This window comes from Tachypleus tridentatus, chromosome 1 (genome assembly GCF_004210375.1).
Source record: "Tachypleus tridentatus isolate NWPU-2018 chromosome 1, ASM421037v1, whole genome shotgun sequence".
NCBI lineage: Eukaryota > Metazoa > Arthropoda > Merostomata > Xiphosura > Limulidae > Tachypleus > Tachypleus tridentatus.
Window position 1 is genome coordinate 40,076,642 of NC_134825.1, and position 25,222 is coordinate 40,101,863.

The window sequence follows — 25,222 nt, forward strand, 5'->3', positions numbered from 1 at the left end:
AGAATGTCAAACAACTAATATTTTGTATGCATTAATTTGACTTCTTACAGCCTGATGTTTGAGATGCCGGACAACCGGATAACAAACATGAGGAGCTGTACATTATGACAAACGTAAGGAACTAAATGAGAGGATGACAAATAGTCTCGCTTTCAGAGTTTTTCAGAAAAAAAAGGAAATGGGAAAAATCTAAATTAATATTTATTTCAATATTTCACAGAGCTTTGTGAAATTAGATGGAATGTGATATTATGGCTAAATATTTTTGTAAAGAAGGCTTAGATGTAAAATTATACATATATTTATATCACACAATAATGGAACTCTTGCTTATATGATACTTGAAAAACTTTTTATTATGCGATATTCAGCCCTCAAGTTCGCAAAATGTTTATCCTGTATGCACGTGTATTTGCAATAGGGGCCACAATTTTGCCATTTCTCGTCACGGATAATTTTATTTTTTCCATTCTCAGGGTGCAGATATGACGTCACGAATATGTCACACGCGAATCTAATGCATTGGCGCCACGGGAAATCGGCTAGTACAGCATACCGTATATCAGTTTTCTCAGTTGTTGACTTTATTTATAATAAGAATATGTATTTTATTACTCTATTGAGCATTGTTAACTTTTAGAAATATTGTCTAACGACTAATTATGAAGATTTAGCTGGTTAGTGGGAAATTTAACTGACTGATGGTGATATTTTTCTACGTGTGTTACAATCTTGGATTTAATTAATGTTTGTGCCAGATTTCACAAGTTTCAATGTTTTGGAAAATATTAAACTAGAAAACTTGTATTCATGCTTTATACTGTTTGATCATCTGCTGCACATAATTATTTTACATTGAAAACGGATTTCCCATTTTCTCTTGCTTTATACAAATTAAACAATGTTGTACCCAGTGTGCAAAAACCTTCGACACTCTGCTAGCAAATACAGATTACCGAGAAGAGAGATTCAGTACTCTTAAACTTGTTAGCTAACCTAATAAAGAGTGCAGTTCGAAATACAAATTGTTTATTAATTTTAGATACAGTATGAAACTTGCGCTCTTTTCACTGAAATCTTGTACTTTGTAAATGTAAGATGCAATTAATGAATCTTATTTTCATTATGAGTATTAAAACAAACACGTATGCTTAAAAATAATGCATGCTGTTTTTGCATGTCTGAAATTTGATTTAAACACTCATGTTATTGCTGCTTTGTTAACAACGTCACGTTTTTTAACGATTTTCACATGTTATAATTGTATGGTAAAATGACTCTCATGTTGTACAAACATGAGGCGAGTTATTTTTATTGGTTGGTTTCAAAAATAAGAATTTGGAATATTACATTTACTTTCGGTTGGATTACTTGTCCTACGTTATAAGACTCTCAAATTTAAATGCTTCTCACATTAAAGCTACGTTTGAACTTGAGCACCCGTCTTGTGTTAGACGATACCTAAGATTCGAATTTGAATGCATCTCTTATGTTACAAGATACCTTGGTGCAGAACATGAATTATCCTCTCATTAAAAATTGTAATAAATCAATTTCTAATTTACAGAATTCCTAAGTTTAGTACCTCTTGCGGTCTACAATATTTTCATTCCGGAACTTAAAACTTTTCCTTTGTTAAATATGTTAAGGTTCAGATACTAATCCTTCAAGTATTACATATTATTTCCATTCTTGCAAAATATTCCAGTTAAAAACTTTAATGATTCTGAATCAAGACACTTTGACATAGCACTTAAATTATCCTCCAAAATGTCCTAGGCACTTAATTATAAAACTTACTCGCTCTGCTACATGTACAAGGTACTGAGGTTAATGAACTGTTTTGACCTAAGTAATTGAACAAAAACGTGATTTACAATATCAGTACAGTAGTATCTTTCTTAACACAATGGTGCGGCATGTCGGTTTAGGACACTTGACTCACAATTCAAAGATCTTGAGTTCGAATTCAATTCATTATGCTCGCCTTTTCATCTATGGGTGGCGTTATAAAGTGATGGTCAATCCCGGTATTCGTTGATAAAGGAGCAGCAGGTTTATAGTAATCCATCTACAGTAAAGCTTCTTCCATTAGATTGGTATTATAGTTATCCATCTAGAGTAAAGCTTCTTCCATTAGATTGGTATTATAGTTATCCATCTAGAGTAAAGCTTCTTCCATTAGATTGGTATTATAGTTATCCATCTACAGTAAAGTTTCTTCCATTAGATTGGTATTATAGTAATCCATCTACAGTAAAGCATCTTCCACTTCATCATGCTCGCCTTTTCAGGTATGGGTGGAGTTATAAAGTGACGATCAATCCTGGTATTTGTTGATAAAGGAGCAGCGTTGGAGATAACGATGGGTGGTGTGGAGTGTGGACAAACTGCCTTCTTCCGTACTTTAGGAACACATTGCATAATTAACCTTTGAACAGCTTTGCGCTTAATTCAGTTATACCAAATATAACACATCATGTAACGTCTTGTTTCTCCCAGTCAATAGAAGTTTGTTTCTGAAATTAAATTAAAAAGATTACAGATACTTTCAGAAAAGTATATATGATTCCATAGATATTTTCAGTACTTCTAACTGCAAAATAAGTTCGTGTCTTTTTCTCAAGTCATTAAAACAAACCCTTGACAATACTTTAAGGCAAGAGTAAAAAGGATACATATAGGTGAATTTTAGTGCCCAAAACCTATTCTTTCATTACAAGTTTATAATAGTATCTTTCAGAGATAATTGGCTCTTTATTCAAATACTCTTCAACAAGAGCGTTATTCATTACAACTTATTATCTATTATTGCAATGAGCTGGATTTATATATACTCGTAGAAAAGAAACCCTATACGTAGCATTATCAGAACTTGTTTGAATAAAGGGAGCTGATCTCGAAAACTGCGACATGAAGAAACTTTGACAAGTTTCAAATATTAAGGAAATTATCACGCATCATACCACGTTACGTCATTGCCTCGACGTTTCCTATTGGACAAAGAGCAGCCTCTCTCCGTTCATCGACGTTCAATATCCGAGGTTTTACCCTGAAAGCATCAGTTTAGTGTGGTTCCTCGTAGAATGTGTACCGTACGCACGATCAAGTTGAGTTACTTTAGTCTTTCTCAGCTTCTGGACAAACTCCTGAACTGTAAATCAAGCACGGATGCTTAACCTTGCAAAAACAACTTGGAACCTATTATAAGCAGGTGAGTCGCTTTCATTATTGAATCATTTCTAGACACACCTGATATGCGTTGTTTTTACCTGCTTCGAATGGGTGGCAATGTATGACGGAAGCTTAGAAACCAGTATACCTGTAGCTCTCGTTCCTCTGTTTGACACTTGTTCCACAAAAAGCATGATACAGAAATTATGAAAAAATACTCAGTTATCTTTGTTTCCAAGAAGGTTTTCATAAGGGTTTTAAAACTCCAAAAACATAGCAACCAAACAAAATCTCCTTATTAGTGCGTAACTCAGAAAAATCAATATAAAATATAAATAGCAGGACCCTATCCAAATATACTTTATTTATGTTGTTTTTTTTCATGTGTCTTCGCCTTCAAGCAGCTTTCAAACAGACTTTGTAGTTTAGCTTTAAAGAATATATAATGTATTAAAGGAAGAAAACCAGTATATCAACTATATAAACTGGCGTTCATGAAAATTTGGTATATTTGTATATATGTTGGTGTCCGTATAGATGTAGTTGAGTATACCTACATAACCAGTGTTATCAATTGTTAACCGAACTCTGGAAAAATAAATAGCATGCTTTCGTTCAGTGTTCTGTTTAAATACAACCCAAATAAGCACACGCAAATATAACCCTTGTTCTAAATGTTAACAAACTTGCGTGCGTTTTACTCTTGTTTCAGTTGTATAAGTCGAATCTGAGGAGAGTAAGTGAACGTTGATTGTGCTACGACTTGTTAAATTAAACCTTCACAAAATGAGTACTAACATAATTCATGTTTCAAGTATAAAAACAGCCAGATAAAAAGCATTATATTGTATTTATATCATTTTCTTAAGTATGAAACCTAGATTAAAAATATAGTGTAATTATATATTCAATATTTTCTATATATTCAAGAAATCAACACTCAAGGAAAGTCAGTACACATTTAGAATCAGTTTCTTAATCAAACAAATATATGAAACAATCTGAATGAAGAAATAAGTGCTGTACAGTTCTTCATGGCGTGTTCTAACTTGAGAGAGGATAACCACGTATTGATAGCACGAGATTAAGTTTTTCTAAATAACTGAACCAAATTTGAGTAAAACTGATTACATGTACACATACTTAGAGCAATAAAAAATGAGTGTCGTGTATTTGTTGACAGTTTGCTTATTGAAAATTGAATAAATAACCACCAATAAAAGAAACATAAATAAAAACATTGTTTAACCTGGATATAGATTATAGAGCAGTTACTGTAAGATAACATCTGAATAAATGTTGAAAGATTGGTTTAGAGAAGAAAAAGTGTACTAATATGAAGTGCTGTAGCTACAACTCCAGTATATCACATTTCAGTGACTTCTGTTTCTTAACAAGTTTCTTGAAGGCGAGCGAAGAAAACTAATCACTTAAGAATGAAATATGTTAATTTTTTGTTGCCTTATTCAGGATAATAGCCTGTTAACATGCGACACAGATTCTTCAGGGATCCTATACTGTTTTTTATTGTGTTTGAAGTAAAGAGTGTGATTCAAAAAAGCTCTGAGTTTATCATCAACGTTCTCTTTCATCATAATTTTGTTTTTCTTTTGAATTTCTCACAAAGCTACCCGAGAGCTATATGCCTTAACCGTCCCTACCTTACTAGAGGAAGGGCAGCTATTCATCACTTACCACTCTCAAATCTTGAGTTACTCTATTACCAAAAAATAGTGGAATTGACCGTCGTACTATAATGTTTCTGCGGTTAAAAGGGCGAGCATAATTGGTGGGACAGAAATTCGAACCCGCAATCCTCAGAATGCGATTCAAGCGCACGATCTACCTGGCCATGCTGAGCCATTTGTGCTATAATATCATAACCATCCGTATCTAAGAAAGATAATAGATAATTAGAATCCAGTATAGAAACTCACTTCCCTGTATATTGCTGTTGTTGTTTTGAATTAAGCACAAAGCTACTCAATGGGCTATCTATGCTCTGCCCACCACGGGTATCGAAACCTGGTTTTTAGCATTGTAAGTCCGCAGACATACCGCTGAGCCACTGGGGGGTCCCCTGTATATTACATCCCTCATATTATACGAAATTTTCATGAAGCAAACATATATAACTCACATCTCATAATTACATACTTTTTAATAGAGTTGATAGACTGAACGTGAAAAATAGTTGAATTACTTATTAATAACGCCATCTCACAATAACACCATCTCACAGGTGTCACATACGTTTGAATTCTAGAATCTTGGCCCCTTCCTTACAACATAGAAATTGTAGATGCGACAGAGTGTTTTTCGTATATATAAAAAAAACGAAATGAGAACTAACTTGTGTTTTCTTTCGACGATATATTTGTTATAGAAAAGCGACTGAAATTTCTCTACTGGGAAAAGTTAATGGTAGTAGTTTTAAACCCACTGTTATTAAGTCTTCATAAAACAGCAGCTCTTCAAGTGGAAAAAGGACAATGTCTGAAAAAAAAGATTTTAAATTGAAATCACAGTAATGTATGTTTGTCCAGGTGTTGAGTTTTCTTCGCTATTCTAAGGAAATATTCTATACTGAGACAGCGGAAAACGCTTCAGTTTTGTCACAAGTCTTTTCTTTGTAGAATTTAACATGTAAACTGAAAAGGAAAAGCTAAAAATTCAAAGTTGCATATACCTTTTAAGAGGTGTTTTTTAAGCATCTGTAGTTTGTGTATAGTCTAAAATGTGAAGGTCATTCTTTTAATCTGAGCTTGATCTTTCTGAGTCGAGTGTAAAGGTCATTCATTGGATCTGAACCTGATCTTACTGAGTCGAAACGTGAGGCTTAAATGCATTAAACTGCTTATGTTAGGTGATAGATATACGAGATTTGTAAATTATTTAAATTGCTAAATAAATAAATAGTTCAAGATTTGTAGCAGCAGCCAGGACATGTTAGCCGTTCAATGTCGAGACATTTCCTTGACATATATTCAAGACCGGGTGCAAAGAAGTTAATAATTCTAATATGAATCATTTTACCCAACGTATCCTCCCTTAGCGACATTCCGATTTCTCCAGAAACCAAATAAACCTTAATGAAGGGGTTGCATTTATCCAATTGATTTTCTATTTAAAATCATTAGTTGGAGTCAGATCAATGTCATCTGTTTCCAAGCACAGGCCTTTCACAAAATTAACGATGCTTGTGAAATTGTTTATCAGGAAATGTTATTATTATTTCTACATATAATTACCTCAAAACCTAATCAGTTTACCACTGGAGCTAATCCAGTCGGTTTTCTTCAAAAACTCAGTACCTTATCACTGTTTATTTACAACGTTATATCAACATTCTGTTTAGTTGATACGAGGTTACACCTGATATGTTTTTGTTTGTTTTTCCTCACAAGAAAATTTATTCACGAAAGAAAGGAAACACGTATGATACGTTCTACGTCTCGAAAGTTCTATTTCTCATATAGTATTTCTTCAAAATGTTTATTTTAAACTAAGTTTTAGTTGATTTCGTGGCATGTAATGCGGATTGATAACTTACAGTAAATGGATAAACTTGTTAGAAGCTAAGTGTTTTATTTTCTCCTCGGTTAAGACCTCAGATTACATTATGTGTAAACACTTTTGTTAGAGGTTTTTGTAACTTATCTGAATTAGTTGAAATAAAAACAAATCTGTATTGGTCTAACTTATGTTCTCTTTAACAACGTTCGGGATGTTGTTGGCCCAAAAAACCTAAGAAAGTTGTTCGAGTAGTTACTAATAATATAGTTCAACTTGACGTCAATAATTGGAAATTTTTATTTTTTCTATCTACAGACACATATAAAGTGTTTTAAACCATTTATAAAGCAAAGTTTGTTTTTACATTTTATTTAAACATAGATAAACATATCAAAACCATTCTATCTCCTTTTGTCTGACGACTATTTGAATTACGAAGTTCTCTGAATTTAAATTACTCTTTAAAATCTCACAACATTCAACACAGGATATTAGATACTGAAATTGTATAAACTGGCTGGCAGGCTGCTATCCTTCTATTAGTGCGGTATATGTGTTCAACATATTTAACAGTCATTTTTTGTTAATATGATAATATTTTATGCAAATATATTTCTATGTATAATCTTATATTTCTACTAAACGATTCTGCGTCTGTAGATATTTAAAAACTGTGCTATGTCGTATTTCGTATAAAGTTCAATCTAATATATACAGCAGAAACAATTTAAGAGATAAAGCTCAAATAAGTGGGTTTCAAATCGCTTGCTATAGACTCGTGTTCTAGGAAACTAAATATTAGTTTCGTATTTATAGAATTGTGTTTTAAGAAACTAATTATTCATTTCGTATTTGTTATTGTGATAAAAAATTTTATGTGTGCCTGTGAACTGACCCCAACGTTTTACAGCTAGCAAAACCAAGCTTGACATGAGAACTTGGGATGCACGAGGATGTATTAACCAAATGTCGTAATCCTACTATATCAAGTGGATAAGAATGGAGGCTAAAAACCAATGAAAGGTTACTCGAATCTGTCATGAGATTATGTGTCTCACCTCGGAGATGCCATGTTTGAAACTGTGTTCATACCTTTCTATACACGCGCTCAGATACCGCGGGCGAATGTTCTAATGTTTTTTGTTTGGTTGGTTTTAGAGGGGATATTAAACTCCCCTTTTGGTATTTATAGAAGTAATTGAGGCTAATAGAAGAGCTTGAGGGAAAATAACAAAAAAAAATCGGGCTTCTATGAATCAGGGCCCTTTGAACCCCTGTAGTGGAACGCGGATATTTTGTGTCAGCAGATAATAAATGTAATAAATAAGAACACACGTCAACCACAATCATTTTCATCAACTCACAAGAGTTATATGAGCACGTATATTAAGAAAATAAAAAGTAGACAAAAGACAGTAAAATAAACGAATGAAATGTTCTTGTGCTAAGTAGAATAGTTACTTCAAATGAGCTATCAAAGTGGGTTTGATTTGTCTTCATTTATCCATACAAAAACTTATGCCTTAACAGGATTGAATGTCACATTTATATTGCTCCAACAACTGAAAGTGTTGAGATTTTTCAGTGACATATTGGATCTTCAAACCTTGTACAAACCTTAATTGATATTGCGAGATGACAGTTAACTACCCACAATATTGAGAAGTTTAATCAACGTTATTGAGGGTAGTTAACTGTCATCTTGCAATATCAATTAAGCTGTAAGAGCAAGTACTAACAGGCAAATTTACACATTAAGCCCTTGAAATTCCTTAAAACGTATAATACTGAATATTTCAAGCAAGAAATCCCAACAATAAAGTCTTCTCTGTTTTTAAGTGTTTATTTGCAGATTTTCTTTTTTTGAAATCGTCACGTGTATTAATCACATTTCAAATTCATGCCAAAGCTACTAAAGCAATCTGTTGCCGTTCCTAATTTTAAGCTCTTCCCCACAGGGACTTAGCGGTAAGTCTCTAGGCTTACAACGCTTTTGCTTTCAATGAAACAGTTTTGAAAGTTAGACTTATAATTATATGGATTATATTGCCAACACAAACCAGTAACAAAAAAACAACAACAATTCTAAGCAATGTTAATTATCTAATCATATTAAAGGCCCCCCGCTAGTACAGCGGTATGTTTCTGGATTTACAACGCTAAAATCAGGGGTTCAATCCTACTTGGTGGGCTCAGCAAATAGCCCAATGTGGCTTTATTACAAGAAAACACACACAATCATGTTAAAAGACAAAATAACAGTAACTTAGAGGAAAGTTACGCAATTACAAGTTAGCTTTAACTGAGGATAACAACAGAAGTAGTACCCGTTGAGGATACCTTCCCTCTTCATCGATTACTTCTTTATCGCAAGAGAAACAATGTTATGGAAGCAACTCAAAGTAACTCTTAAATCGACTTGCCATCCACCATCGGCAACTAATTGTGGGCACGATAGCAACTCAAAAATACCGGTTATAGAGCCAGAAAATAAACTATGGATTTTAAAGTTTGTTCATCTTCTAGAATATGATGTTATACACTCAACTAGCATTCAACGAAAAAAAATAACTACTGCAATATGTAATACTCTATGTGTATAGTTCAGTATTAAACTATCTATTTTTCTGATGATAGAAATTTCAGTAGATTTTGTTTTGCAAAGTGAGATATAGTCCTGTTGTGCCTAAAGATTAAGATAACAAACTGTTTTATTTTAAAATTTCTAAAAATATCAGATGTTGTTCCTAACTGATTTGTACCTACATACACACATACATATTTATTATTGAAAGACCTGTGTGTATGAATTTTATTTCAACAGGGTTAGGTTTAGCATACAAGTGTGCGATATGAGCCTGAGTGCATTTTTCCCGATTGGTTTTTTAGAAATATTCTTGAAAAAAGTCAGTGTTTATATATTAAAAATATTCGCCAGTGTGTTTTAGTTATTCTCTACTCTATAAAGTTCTGATCTGTCTTCATTTTAAAAATATATGATAACTAACTTATAATATCTGAAGCATCTTCCGTTATGAACACTCTATAAGAAGTTCTCGTTGTGAAATGTAGCACATTCAGGATATTCATATTTTGTGCCACTTTTATAACGAAAGAAAGATTTATTAAAAAAAAAATATATATATATATATATATACTCGTTTAACGAGTTGCTGTTGTACTCTGGAATTGTTTCTATTGTGGCGCCCGCCAGTGGCTCAGCGGTATGTCTGCGGACTTACAATGCTAAAAACCGGGTTTCGATATCGGTGGTGGGCATAGCACAGATAGCCCATTGTGTAGCTTTGTACTTGATTCAAAACAACAACTATTATGGTGATAACAAATACTGTTATTTTATTTTATTTTGATAGGATTCGATTAATACTCATTGAATATGTATTTTATTGTGTTAATTTGTCTCGATCATTTTATATCAGTTAATTAAAAAAAGAACATTTTCACTGACTCTTTTATTTCGTTAATATTGAACGTAATCCTGATACAACACACAACAATTGGTTTTAATTTGGTTTAAAAGAAATTTGAAGATATCTGATTTTTATTAAGGTGACATACTCATTGTTTATAGTGTAATAAAGGCTCATTCACGTATGGCAGTTACGAAAATAACATTACAACATCCAAAATAAATTACCACGCTCCACATAAAACCCTTTTATCAACAGCAAAATAAAATGTGCTAATGTATCTGTTCTCCATGTACATATTTTGGTATATATGATGAAAGAAAATTATGTTGAATAAATTCTACTTCCGAACAATAATGTTAGAAATTGTTAGTAACTTGCAACTTCAGTCCGATTCGCAACTTATACCAGACATGAACTTGAAAGATCAAGTCAGAAATCACTAAGATTCAACTACAGCCATTCCTAATTAAGAACTGTTTAGCTGAGGAAAGACAGTCAGCCAGAAGTATCCACCGCCTATGTGGTTACTTTAGTTATATATATATTTAATAAACTGTTACAGTGTTCCTACTTATACACGTCTTATATTTACGTACATTGTTAATGTGATTATTTTTTTATATTTTATTGCCAGATTATTTTAAAATAGTTTTGGATGCTATCTGCCCACTATCGAACGAGGAGACTCTAACCCAGGATTTTAACGTTGTAATTCCGCAAACATACTGAAGCGCCCGAGTTTAAAATTACAATAAATGTTTCATATTTTATTCTGTTTCACCAAATATTAAATAAAGCACGAGTTCAAAATCTAGCTGCAAACTTATCTCAAACTGTATATTGTCTTGAAAGAGTACACAGGTATGTAAATAAAGCCTACACCAAACAACAGACTTGTTTAATAGTTTTTAATTTATTTAGGTAGTCCTAAAATGTCTGTATTAATTACGACAGGAAATATTCATCAGTGAATTCTACTACTGTATAAATATATGAATCAATATGCTTCTGTAGTTACTATAATATATTTTTAGTGTTACGTTTCTGAGAATAATAAATGTAGACCTCGAATGTTTGAAAGAAATAAGAACAATTATTCACATAAAATTATACACATTTAATTTTTTTTTACTACAGAAAATGTAGTTTTGTTAAACATAGGTGGAAATATTTGCAATCAAATATTATTAATAAATAATAGCTTTGCTGATAATAAAGTGACTAAGAGACTAAATTACATTGCAGAGCTGATAGAAAGCTTGGACAGAGAATAATTTTTCTTCACTAAAGCTAAACTAATACGTGCTATTTCTTTGTTTCCAAGGTTGACGATCAAGGTAATCAACGTAAGCTAGTTGCTTGAAAATGGAGTAGCAAACAAAGGGAGTGTGATAGTTTTAAACAAATGATTGAGAAAATGCGATGTATTTGACAAATCTCATTCGGCTAACAAACGACGAAAAGTCACAGCACGATAATCGTACGTGTTAAAATCTGTATGTGTTAAAATCAAGTAATCTGCTATGGCAAAAATGATGAACTGTCAAATAACTGTCAAAATGTATCATATATAATATTATGTCCTTAAAATATTTAACTACGAATATTTTTAATTTCATGAAAGTATTTTAGTGTATTTTTTTCCGGAATTTGAGTAGTTCAGACAAGAAAACATACTGCAGAAAAGGCCCGGCATGGCTAGATGGTTAAGACACTCGATTCATAATCCGAGGGTTTTGGGTTCGAATTCCCGTCACACTAAACATGCTCGCCCGTTCGGTCGTGATGGCGTAATAATGTAACGATTAATTTCACTATTCGTTGGTAAAAGAGTAGCCCAAGAGTTGGCGGTGGGTGGTGATGACTAGCTACCTTCCCTCTAGCCTTACACTACTAAACTAGGGACGGCTGGCGCAGATAGCTCTCGTGTAGCTTTGCACGAAAATTCAAAACAAACAAACAGTACTGCAGAAAGATAAGTGCCATTCGTTTACAAATAAGTACCTTTTACATACTCTTTGATGGATTATCTAAATTTACTAAGTTTACTATTGTGTTGTTGTTACAAAGGGAAGAAAATACAAAATATAGAATGTACGGAATTTTTGGTGTAATAAAATCTAAAAAAAATATTTTTCATTAAAATCGATTCATCAAAAATCTAAATGCTTATATTGAAAACTTGAGTTTAATTTAATATAAATAGCTGGCATATTAAAATAAAAATGTTGGTATGCTTGGCATTAAGAAGTGTATATTTAAACAAGATTACAATATTTTTGAAACAAAATTGTAAACTGAGAAATCAGTTAATGTATTAAAGTGGATCTAGTATTCTAACTTATTTTGATAATTTTTAAAATGTTGAGGAACAATACATCAACTCGTTTCCAACCCATTTTTAAAGTAAAAGTAGACAAAAGAAAGGAAGTCTGAATGATGCATCAAACTTAATTGAAAATAAATGAGACTGGATTCCTTCCTTTAGTTGAAAATTAAACAGTATATATAAATATAGTTCAGGAAATACGATGTTTTTTTAGCCTAAAACAATAATTATCTTGTATATGAATTCGGAAAAGGAATTGAAACAACGTAATTCTAAGACGGCAATGAATAATTTTCCATCCATTAAAAAATACACCCAGTGACATAGCGGCATATCTGCCGACTCAAACCGCAAGAAAACAGGTTTCGATACCCGTAGTGGGCAGAGCACAGATAGCCCATGGTGTACTTTTGTGCTTACTTCACAACAAATCCTTAAAAATTAAAATAAACAAAAGGAAAGTTCTTATTTCTAAGTGAAGATAAATTGTTTTATTATCTAATCACCAACGAATTGACTTTTACTTGACTTTGGCTCGACATGGCCAGGTGGTTAAATCATTCGACTCGAAATCCGAGGGTCGCGGGTTCGAATCTACATTTCACCAAATATGCTCGCCTTTTCAACTGTGGGGCGTTATAATGTGACGGTCAATTCCACTATTCGTTGGTAAAAGAGTAGCCCAAGAGTTGGCAGTGAATGGTGATGACTAGCTGCCTTCCCTCTAGTCTTACACTACTTTGGATTTCGCGTAAGCTACACGAAGGATATCTGCGGTAGCTGTCCCTAACTTTGCAGTGTAAGACTGAAGGGAAGGCAGCTAGTCATCACCGCTAACTCTTGGGCTACTCCTTTACCAACGAATAGTGGAAATGGCTGTCACATTATAACGCCTGCACGGATGAAAGGGCGAGTATGTTTGGTGTATTATGCTGTGCGTTAAAGGACAATATGATTTAGGTGCATAAAATAAATCTTTCCAACACCGTCGTCATGGCTAAAGTGTGTAGTGTAGTGTTATTCTTATAGCAAAGCCACATCGGGCTATCTGCTCAGTCCACCGAGGGGAATCGAACCGCTGATTTTAGCGTTGTAATCCGGAGACATACCGCTGTACTAGCGGGGGGACATGGCTAAACAAAAAGGGGACAATCGGTTATCAACTCAAATTAGCCTACGCCTTGACTTTTAGCTACAATAAAATCTTAATTTATAAAATGGCACTCGTAGCTGGGTACTATTTAAATTACCATATCAAGAAAAGAGTTGTCAAAGAGAGGGAAATGAGGTGATGCACTGTGAGCCTGAAGAGAAAAGAAATAGTGCAATTCCAATTATACTTTATATTTAATTTGAGAATATAAGCATTTGTTAAGCCTAAAGATTATTTTAACTCTGGTTGATGTGGCTTAATGTGCTCGAAGCATCTGTAGTTTTAAGATTTAATATCGCTGATCATTTACTGCCGTTTGGTTAGAGTAATGTTATGAAAGTACTGCTGGTTGTCTTCCTTTTGTTTATCAAATAGCTCAAAATTATGAAGAATTATACCTGGATACTAAGAACTTTGACCTAGACGCTTTAATTCACATTCGTATAAGGTGTTGTTCATTTTTAAAACTTAAATTAGTTTAGATGTTTGATAAAAATAGACATGTTAGAAGTGGTCAGAGTGTTAGGTAATAAACTGTGTGTGAAAGAAAATTTGCAGCAAAATCAATAGTTTTAAACATTAAGTTGAGAAATTATGGATTTTTAGGCAATATAAAAATCGACGAGAATTGCTGATAAGTTATAGATGCCAGAAGATTTTTAGGTTGAGTTTTAAAACTGGTGTGAAATTTTTTACTTCGAAGCGAAAATATGCTAAATTTGTTTTTGCAGGATAAACACGAGTCTAGAAAAATTACAAGTAACGCCAAGTTGATAGGTAATGAAAAAAAACACTACGCAGACAAGAGCAGAAAGCGTATTGACGAAAGTGCCAAATTGACTTATCTATGCACATTTTCTATCTGTGTTAAACTTTTTATTTAGCATGGAATAGAATAGGTTTTCCTGAAAAGTCGGTAAAGTCAGTTTTTTAAAGTTAAAAAAATATCTGACAAATTTCTTTAATGATTATAATTTGCCCATTTACCCATGGCCACAGCGGAATTTTCGCGTACTTTTAACGCTAGAAATCGGGTTTAAATACCCATTGTGGATAGAGCACAAATTATCCATTCTGTACAAACAAACAATAATTTATTTTTAGGCCTAATGGAATAAGATTTATAGAGATTTCTAACAAATGTTTTATCCACGATATTAAAATAACTCAGAAAACGTAACTGAGTAGTAATTGTTCATCGTCTGATGTCCTTGTTACAATAAAAAGAAATAAAGTTCAGATTGATCCATAAAGATAATTTTTACAGTGTGTTTATTAGTTTGGATTAGTGTAAGAACAGAGACTAAAAAAATATAAAAATATGGGAGTTTACCCATAAAAAAAGCGTGGTGTGTCTAGCTATATAAGATCTTGAGTAAGCCTGAGTTGAGGGAATGTTTTCAATATATATCAGAAACGTGACAAGAATTGTAATTAGACTTACACAAGTGTTCCAGTAACTTGATACGTCTTTCCGTATATAAATTAAGACACACGTAAATATCAACGGTCAATTTTTTTAACAGATTTTTTTTTCTTTTACCTTCCTAAAGTAGACAGGAAATCCATGGATTTTTTTTTATTTACGCTCGTTATTTTGAATTTTTATTACGAAAATTATTTGACAGGCACTTAAGTAATAAATAAATGTGTTTCAAGTATAAATTACAGCATATGATGATATACCAGATAGCTATTGGCTCGTTATAGTTGGGATAAAAAATTGTATAAAAGCTTCATGAATTCTGTGTTGAAACTATAATACAGAATATACAACTCACTTGTAACAATTGTGATGTAAGTGTTCAAATTTATTTTAAATTATTCGTGGTTATCGCATAACTTAGTATGCGCGTAGAAGTTAGTATTTATTTATTCTACACAACCCTCTGTCGGCCCGGCGTGGCCAGGTAGTTAAGGCAATCCGAGGGTCGCGGGTTCGAATCCCGTCACACCAAACATGCTCGCCCTTTCCGCCGTGGGGACGTTATAATGCGACGGTCAATCCCACTATTAGTTGGTAAAAGAGTGGCCCAAGAGTTGGCGGTGGGTGGCCTTCCCTCTAGTCTTACACTGCTAAATTGGGGACGGCTAGCGCAGATAGCTTTCGTGTAGCTTTGCGCGAAATTCAAAAAGGAAACAAACACAACCCTCTGTTGAGTGGTGGACGGTTTGTTGTAACCTCTACAAGGAATTTCTAATGAGACAAAAATATCACCACCTGTGCGTCAAAAAACATCAATCGCTCGGAAATCTCTAAATATTTAAGATAAATTAATTCAACAACCTATTATTTTTGCGACAAATAACGACAAAAAATTTTTGTGTGAAATTTAAATTCGTTATTTTACTAATTGGAAGCTGCATAACAACATACAACCGTTTTTTTTCATGAACTTAAAAACACTTTGTTATTCGCAAGAGAAAATACATATTATCTGAGTTATAGCAGACACCAGATATTTTCTACAACCATACTTAAAAGCTGTTAAATAAATCCTTTCAGCAAAAGATTTTAGGACACTGAAGAAGAGATGCCGATCGCCTTACAAGCTAGTACTGAAACTAATGACTAATTTATTTTGGCTGCTAGTTTGCTGGCATTGTTAGTGGACTGCTGAAAGGTTATTATGTGTATCCATGTTAGGATTAGGATTTCATTATTTTAGCTGGTTGGTCGAGCACTGGTACAATAGGTCAGCAACCGACACTTTGTTAATTAGTAGACAATACTATATATATAGTGAATGAATTGGCTATTAATTATTATTGTGAATAGATTCGAAAGGTCACAACCTTACCATATATATAGCTTGGTATTTATTTCATTCATGTTAAACAGTGTGTTTACCTTATCAAGAAACCGTCTCAATTTTTCATTCATTAATACTCATGACAAGAAATATAGCTCCTTGTGTATTACCTGATTATCAGGAATTATATTCTGTTTCTCACATATTGAATTTCATTCGCAATTGCAAGTATACAGAGGTGGACAGAAAAAGTAGCCCTCGTTGAAAATGTTGTAAATTTGTTATATCTTTAATTGCATAACAGAAAAAAATATGTAAAACTATGTTTTTAGAACGCACTTGACGAGACCTGTTCAAATATAATCTTAAATCCTAATTTTAACACTGGCTTTTGTGAATACCTGAACTTTTCATGATTTTGGTTACATTTTCTCATGAAAAGTGTTGTGCACCTGCTGTAGCTTATTGTATCTTCTAAAAACATATAGTTTTACATATTTTTGTATTATATAACAAAAGATATAACGACATTTTTAACGGGGGTACTTTATGTGTACCAATGTACATTTAATGAAGTGAAAAAAAAACGTTGTTTGTGTTAACAACTATATTTTTTTGATATAAAGAAGAGTTTATTATATCCAGTTAAAGCAAATGTTCATATTACAAGACATAATAACACGAGTTAAAATTATCTAAATATAATTACTTTATTGAAACCACTATTTCGAAAAAAATAAACAGTAAGAGAAACCACGATATTTTTGGAACGAGTATCTAGTATTATGGTCTATGAACTACATCACTATTTACGTAAATAACTGAATTTCTAATTCACTGCAACCTAATTTAAGTAGAGTGGACTGAGTGTAGCATTTCTTACTGGCAATACTTTAGCTCGAATAACTATAATATTTAACCCCAGTAAAGGAAGCACAAATTATGTAACTTTAACAGAAGTAAAAACCATGATTTATTGCAGTGAAATACACTTTTCTGCATTGTTTGTAATCATTTTTATTTCAGTACAAGACTGTATTATGTCACAATTGAAAATAATCTTTGCTGACTTCATCTTTAGTTGAAGCTTAGTTTATTTACAATTTAGCTAGCTAGATCCTCGTAAAGTAAACTGTACTCAAAATTAATTCGCTCATCATGAACCATTTGAAGGTTTGTAAAACTTTTTTATATAAATCATTATTTGTAATGACCGCTATTATAAATTATATTATTGTTTGTATATTAAAATATGTTTGCATTAAGGGAGAAAACAGGGTGTATCAGTCTTGTTAGAAAACATTATAATTTTGAAACATATCGACATTTAATTAACTCCTAAGTTTAAATCGTTATTTGCCTCAGATTCAGGTTTTTACAAATTGTATTTGATTACTTTATATAATGTCGCTGTTCGACAAAAAATATATGGTCTTACCTGGAGCCTAAGTTTAAATATTGATAGTATAGTGGCCAATTAATCAAATCTGTCAAAACTCTCTTTCGTTTCTCTCCAAATTAGAAGACAAAAGTATTGTTAATCGACCGTGAAGGGTATGTGTCGTAATATTGAAGTGGATAAGGTGATTTTCTGAAAACTCAGTCAATCAATGTGGTCACGCCTTAACATCATAAGTAAATACACCTAGAATACGTCGTTGAATTATTAGAGTTAAAATTTGCTTTATATACTTTAACAGGGTGTGCATTTTATCCAAATTATTTGTTTTCTATAATGTTGGTAAAACTTGTATTCTTTAAGTTAATTGGTACTTACATGAAATGCCTTATTTGTGTTGTTATGTCGTTTTAGTACATTTTTGACCAACGAAAATCATTGCTTTTTACTTATGGGCACACGATTCGCAACCTGCAGACAATGGGTTCGAAACGATAAGAGCGTTACAATAACAAGGTCAATCCAACTTTTCATTGGTAAAGAGTAGTCCAACAATTTGCTGTGGGTAATGTCGACTAGCTGTCTTCTCTGTAATCTATCACTTCTAATTTAGAGATGGTTAACCCAGATATCCATCCCGTCTCCTTTTTGTAAAATTACTAAAAAAAACATTACTTTAGGATAAAATATGCATTGATACACCAAAATTAGTTCGTTGAAAAACACTTCATACCCTTATATGAAAAGTATTTTTTTACGTAATAAATTTTGTTTTTCATTTTGCGTTCCAACGCTTAACATGGACTGAATTAGAAGACTTAAAGACTCGCGGTATTTTTTAATTACTGGAGTATTTATTCTTTGTGGCTAAACAAATCTGAAACAGGGTATTTGAAAATGCCATTAAAATTTTATCGTTTTCTGCCAAATATAGCATAACTATATATCAAAAATTATTTAAAGTATTAACATTATTCGATGTTTGCATGCAAGATCAAGTATCCTAGACCTACCGCCATCTACTGGAAAAGTTTAGAAAATAGAACTCTATAAATATTTAATAGCTGAGTAATTACTTTCCTTAATTCCTTAGGCAACGCTTCTTTCTCTTGAGCAACTGAAAGAGCGCCTAATGGTTAATCTTTCCTGCTGATGTCGGCGCACTTCTCGAGAGGTTTAAAGTGAGAATGTTTCATTTCTGGAATAAACCATTAATGTGTGTTTGTGTTTACTTTCAGCAAAGCCACATCGAGCTATCTGCTGAGCCCACCGAGGGGAATCGAACCCATGATTTTAGCGTTGTAAATCCGTAAACTTACTACTGTACCAGCGGGGGCTAAACCATTAATATTAATGTTAAAAATTATTTTTAGTAGATAAATTCAATTTACAAAGTTGTTTGTTTGAAGATAAGCACAATGGGCTATCTATGCTCTGCCAACCACGGGTGTCGAAACCTGGTTTTTAACATTTTAAGTCTGCAGCCACAACAATATGCTATTGAGAGGCTTGTGATTATTAATCTTGTATGAAACATTTTGACGGTAGCCCGAGGATAGAGCCCAGTCTTTAATTCAGTTATGAAGCCAACACTATTTTAAATGCACTTGGTTAACGCTATAGACTGATGATGTTGTATGTAACTGTTTGTAACTCTTCCTACGATTTTTTTTCCATTTGTAAGATTTTGGTTTGTCTCGTTGAATTTCTTGATTTTTTATAATACAACGTTATTGGTATCTCAGACATTTCTTTATTACATCAATGACACTAATGAACTGCTAAAAATATTCAAATTTTAATCAAAAATGAAAGTGAGAATACCGAAACGATTAAAAATACGTTTACACATTTTTCCAATTAAAAATCACACAATCTACAGTGAGGAATCGAACCTTGGATTTTAGCATTGAAAATCCCTAAATATATAGCCGACCCTTTGTGTAACAAGTATATATGAATATTCTTATTTGTTGATCAACAACTGGATACATTGCACTCAGTACTTTCTGTTACTTAGTTACTTTAAATTTAATATTATTATTAACAACATTTTCGGAATCCACATATTTTATTTACAGTATTTTAATATAAAACAACATAGTAAATTTTGATTGCTTTGAACGACCAAGTTGACAAAACATTGTTCACGGGACTCTATGTAGTAAAATTTCACCATAGAATATTGCTTGTTTTGATTAACAACAGGCCCAATAAAGTGTTCCAAGCAGAGAAACGGAACAATAACATTTCCCAATGGGTTTTCTTTATAGCCCATAAATGCTTTCGTTCAGAACTTATCGTATTTTCCTCTTCAACCTCATTGCTTAAGTTTAAATGCCTTTTACTGGCATTCTTTAGATGAAACTTCAAGGTTTATTCTTGCTTCTTTGGTCTATCGAAAATATTGTGATCCGGCTTTGCATGGAAGGCCTTTATCGGTAACGAATTGTTAAAGACTTAAAATCGTTAAATAGCTATTCGAAAACTGTTTGCGCTGTAAGCTGTTTCGATCGCTAAGTTTTGTATTCTTATAAACATCCACAAGTAATTGTGATGAAAATACTATTGTTACAAAATACAAGTTTAAAACGTCTATTGTTGATGTTACTGTTCCATTTCGTGCATGTCCTTATAATTAATGATGTAGCAATTAGTTCTAGTATATAGGAATTAGTAAAATATCTACAGGAAAAACAGTGAAAATCTAAAGTAACAAACAGGCATTTAAGACGAATTCTATACACATGTACCCATCACTATGTTATATATCATATCCTTCTTATAATAAATAATTGGTCAAGTAATAGAATATCTCAAAGAAATATTATATCAAAATGAAGAAAACTATATATACATACATAAAAAGATATACCAAACAAATTATAACTGTCATCTGCAACACGCATCACTCATATCCTTGCTTAATAAACCTTGCTTTATATGCTTGAGGACACTAAAAGATGTTAGAAACTGTACAGAAATAGAACCTAAGATAATAGGATTAGCTTTAAAAATCCTAATAAAGAACCACCATCTATCGTTCTATGGAAACGTTATTGATGCTTCCAATATATGTTCAACATATACAATTTAGGCTGAAGCTAAATGAATTAACCATACACACTTTTAGCTGGGGAATTAATGAGATTTGTTCATGGCATGTTTTACATACAGCTCAATACAGTTAAAGCCAATTACCATGTTATAAATAGAGTAAATGTTTATTATCTTGCTTATTAGCCACGATACTACCGAATAAAAAACAAAGCATCTGGCCACTTGTGTTGAATTTAATATATCAGTTCCTCCAAAATGCGAACAGAAATGGAAATTTTTGCAGACCTGTTATGAATTTCTGCACCTTTGGGTTGCTCAAACAGACCCTCTAAAGCTACTATCTATACATGACTGATGAACTAAGAAAAGTATGTAAAAAGAGGGCAAAACATTGATTTTAGTATGTTGTGCAAAAGCTTCTTATAGTGAAAATAGCAGTAGTCTATAACTGGACTAACTGTCTACATAGTAAACAGGAACCAGTGATTCGATTAAACTAGGTGTCACCTTTACTATATCTCATAAATTGAAAATAAATAAAACTCCCTATCCGTACTAAGAACTTTAAACGGTTTTTATTAATCCTATAAAACTATGTTTTTATATGTCTGAAATAATTGTTTCTAAACTTGAAAACGCCCTTTAGACTCCATGTTTTATAAATTTTCAACAAATGTCTAGCACATCAAATACGCCCAGAAATGTTCCTGTACTATTTTAAAGTCCAATCTTCTCTCACTATTTACTCAGTTATCTTATATACATATTTTAGTATACTGTTATCGTAAACACCAGTCTATAAATAAGGTATCTTTAATCATGAACTAAGTTTTGTGCATAGCATACTCTGAATTTGCATAATAAGTTTTTAAATAAAAAACACGAAATATGTTCTCAAAGCTTTTTCATAGAAATAAGAAGAGATGACTAGTAAGTTGAAGACACTAGCCTGTAATTTATTCCCTTTACAAAGAACGAGTTGGAACAGACAGCCCATGAAAAAATTATTGAAGATGGAAACTCATTTTGAGACTTTAACAGACTATCGGGTTTTAAGGTTTCCTCGGGGAAAACCCATTTATTTTTAATGTAAACAAAATTTTCTCTTTTTTTCTGCCATTTTCATTTCCTATTATTATAAATATTAATCAATAAATGAAATAAAGATTATTTATTTAATTTTCTTTTAGGAATTAGTGGTTGATTATTTCATAATTACAACATACGAAACGAACGAAAACCAATATATAAACTTTAAACGTGTATAACTAATTATATATTAAGCAGATGTGTAATTTTACACATTTTTAGAGCCATAAGTTACATATCCAACTCTACCCTTAGTGAAAGATTGACAGAATCGGTGACAGTATACAAGTAAAAGTGAATTCTCAGTCTATAATGGGCTGTGCTTTTGGAACTTTTGTAATATACTCTAAATGTCTTACCTTAAAAGTTTCGCAGGACACTACGTTTCTCCACCTCGTGTCTCTTGAAAATGCTCACAAATGTGCGAAAAATGAGCAAAATATCTGCGGTAATTTTCAGTCGCGTTCATTCTCCAAGATAGTAGTTGTGAGATAGATCGGAGAAGTGGATCGGAAGTGATGAGGCATGGAAGTCGAGTCAATGAACTTAGTTGGAATGGCAAAGGAGTTACGTCACTTCTTGTTCAAAGCAGCCCATTTCACAGTAGAGATGCGATCAAGATTTCTACTGTCTGAACAAGGTATATTTAATGCATTAAATTTAGTAATAGTCTTCATCTTTGCTTTTAGAGAAAGTTATATTATACATTAAGAAGTAAGAAATATCCTTAAAACATTTTAAATTAGGAAACACGTTAGACTATTCTAACCTTATTATAAAGTGACAGTTAACTATCGTAAAGAGGAAATATTACTTCGTTATAATTAAGCATAAAGCTATACAATGGGCTATTTGTGCTCTGCCACCACGGGTATTGAAACCCGATTCCTGGCGTTGTAAATCAGCAGAATCAGAAAGAGAGGGAAGCTTCAACAGCAGCAGTATCTTTATTTTCTGCATTGTAGTTAAACATTTTATTACCGTATATCTTGGTTATCATGCACAAAAGTCCAAATGTTAAAATTTTGCTCACAATATTTGACTTGTAGAACGTTGTTGTGTTATGAATTTTGTTTAAACTCACGAATGTACAACAGTTAATGCACTAACGATATAAGAGCTATTCTATAAAATATTTCTATTTTTTAAATTATGGAAAGATTTAATATGCATTTTTTAGCTTACGGACTATGAAATCCACCATGCCTAGTTTGGTCTGAATCGGTTAACACGTTTAGGTGGTTGTTTGATTGTTTTTAATTTCGCGCAAAGCTACACGACGGTTGTCTGCGTTAGCCGTCCATAATTTAGCAGTGTAAGACTAGAGGGTAGGCAGCTAGTAATCACCACCCACCGCCAACTCTTGGGCTACTCTTTTACCAACGAATAGTGGGATTGATCGTTACATTATAACGTCCCACGGCTGAAAGGGTGAGCATGTTTGGTGCGACAGGGATTTAAACCCGCGATCTTCATATTACGAGTCGAACGCCTTAACCCACTTGGCCATGCCGGGCCGTTTAGATGAAGATGTACAAAAAGACAGCAAGAAAATTTTTCTTGACATTTGATAGTTACCACACCAGTATGGCTTAATATGTATAGTATATATCAGAAGAACGTGTGTATCTCGATTTTTATACTCATCTGTCAAGCAAAGTTCAGTATAGCTAGATAATATAATGGTGTGACAATTCTTCTTCGAGGATTTAGGCTACTCCTGTTTAGAGACAAGATAAATATTCTCTTAAATATAAATAAAAGGTATTGTGTTTTCTAAGTGTAACACCAACCGTGTAATTTCTGTAATGCTTGCAGGACGCTCAGGCTGTAAATCTTTAGAAAATTTTCGGTTTCAACAGACTAAATTTACTACGGCCAAGAAGACATTAAATGTTTTTTTTCTTAAAAACATAATTTAATTTTTGATCAACGTCTTTATAACGTAAATGAAATGTTATTATTTTTTCTGAAAAACCTAATTTCAATGTATTAAATGCTGAGTAAAACACCAATAGATATTAATACCTATTTCAGTTTGATTTTGGAAGATACAACAAATACCCTTCAAACTTTAGAACAAAAAATATTCCTGTTCCAGGAAATAGTTAGACTCGATCAGCACAAAATCATAAGAAAGAAACAGACTATTTGTTTGTTTGCTTGTTTTTTGAATTTCGCGCAAAGTTACACGACGGCTATCCAAACCAAATCAAATGCTTATAAACAATATTAGACATAAAAATAGTTTGTTTTTTGAATTGCTGCCATAGAAACCAGTAGATGTTACTAAGCACTTCTGTTTAAGTTAACTTAGATCACTAATGTTACTCGTGATTTGTAGCACAAACCTCAGTAATGTAGAATTGTACTGATTCTTCCACATACGAAGGTCTATCTTCTTATTGCTTCTTGTAAGAGAATAATAAATTTGTTGGAGCTGATAGAGCTCAAACTGAATAAAACAGAAAACAAAATTCATCGAAATATTGAGTTGTTAAATAAATAAGGTTATCCATTTTAATTTTTTTTCGTATTGAATAAATATTATATTCTACATGAGAAACAACCGCAAAGAGTTAAGTTATATTATGTATTCTATTTGTGTTATTTATTAACTATATGCCTGTTTATTTTTATGTATCTATCTGTATTTGTTTGTCTATTTCTATATCTGTGTGTCTGTTTTTCTATAATCTTGTATGCGTCTGTTTATTCTTGGTTATAGTCTTTGACGAATTTCAGAAAACCTTCATCTGATAATATAAGGTGACAAAAGTAAGGACTGTTATTTTGAACTAACTAAAAGCGATAATAATGTTTATAGCAGCTGAGACGTATTTTGAGAAGGTTTGAAACAATTTCCGAGGTTCATATATATATATTAGAACTAAATACATAATACAGTCAATATGTCAATATTGAACGTTAACATTAACTACACATACAAGAGTCGAGTGCGTCATAGTAAACTATTAAAACGATCTCGGAGCCTCACAACTTCTTTACAATCCTGTCATGTTCTATCTGACAACCGTGCAGCTTGACAATAGCCCTACAGCAAGGTTTCCATTGCAAAAGGCTTCTTCTTAAGGCTATTATGATCAAGCATCACCACTGCTTCCTGATAACATTCCATATTCCTTCAGATATAAAAATATAGCAGTTTTTCAATACTTGTTTGAAAATTGTGATCATTCAGAAAACCATTGGTGTTGCATCCGACTAATTGGTTTGTTCGTTTTCATAAGGAATGGCATAAACATCCGTTTTATTCTCCAGCTGCTTAAAGTATGATAAGCTTTATATTGATGA

General features: G+C 32.5%; 1 protein-coding gene across 1 annotated transcript in view; it reads left to right on the top strand.

Moving 5' to 3' along the window:
• The first annotated feature begins 3,063 nt into the window (after positions 1-3,063).
• Positions 3,064-25,222, top strand: part of LOC143246674 (uncharacterized) — a 128,795-nt gene continuing 106,636 nt past the window's right edge. Inside the window, exon 1 of the mRNA XM_076493753.1 lies at positions 3,064-3,214. The gene's annotated coding sequence lies outside the window, so the exon portion shown is untranslated. The remainder of the gene's footprint in view (positions 3,215-25,222) is intronic.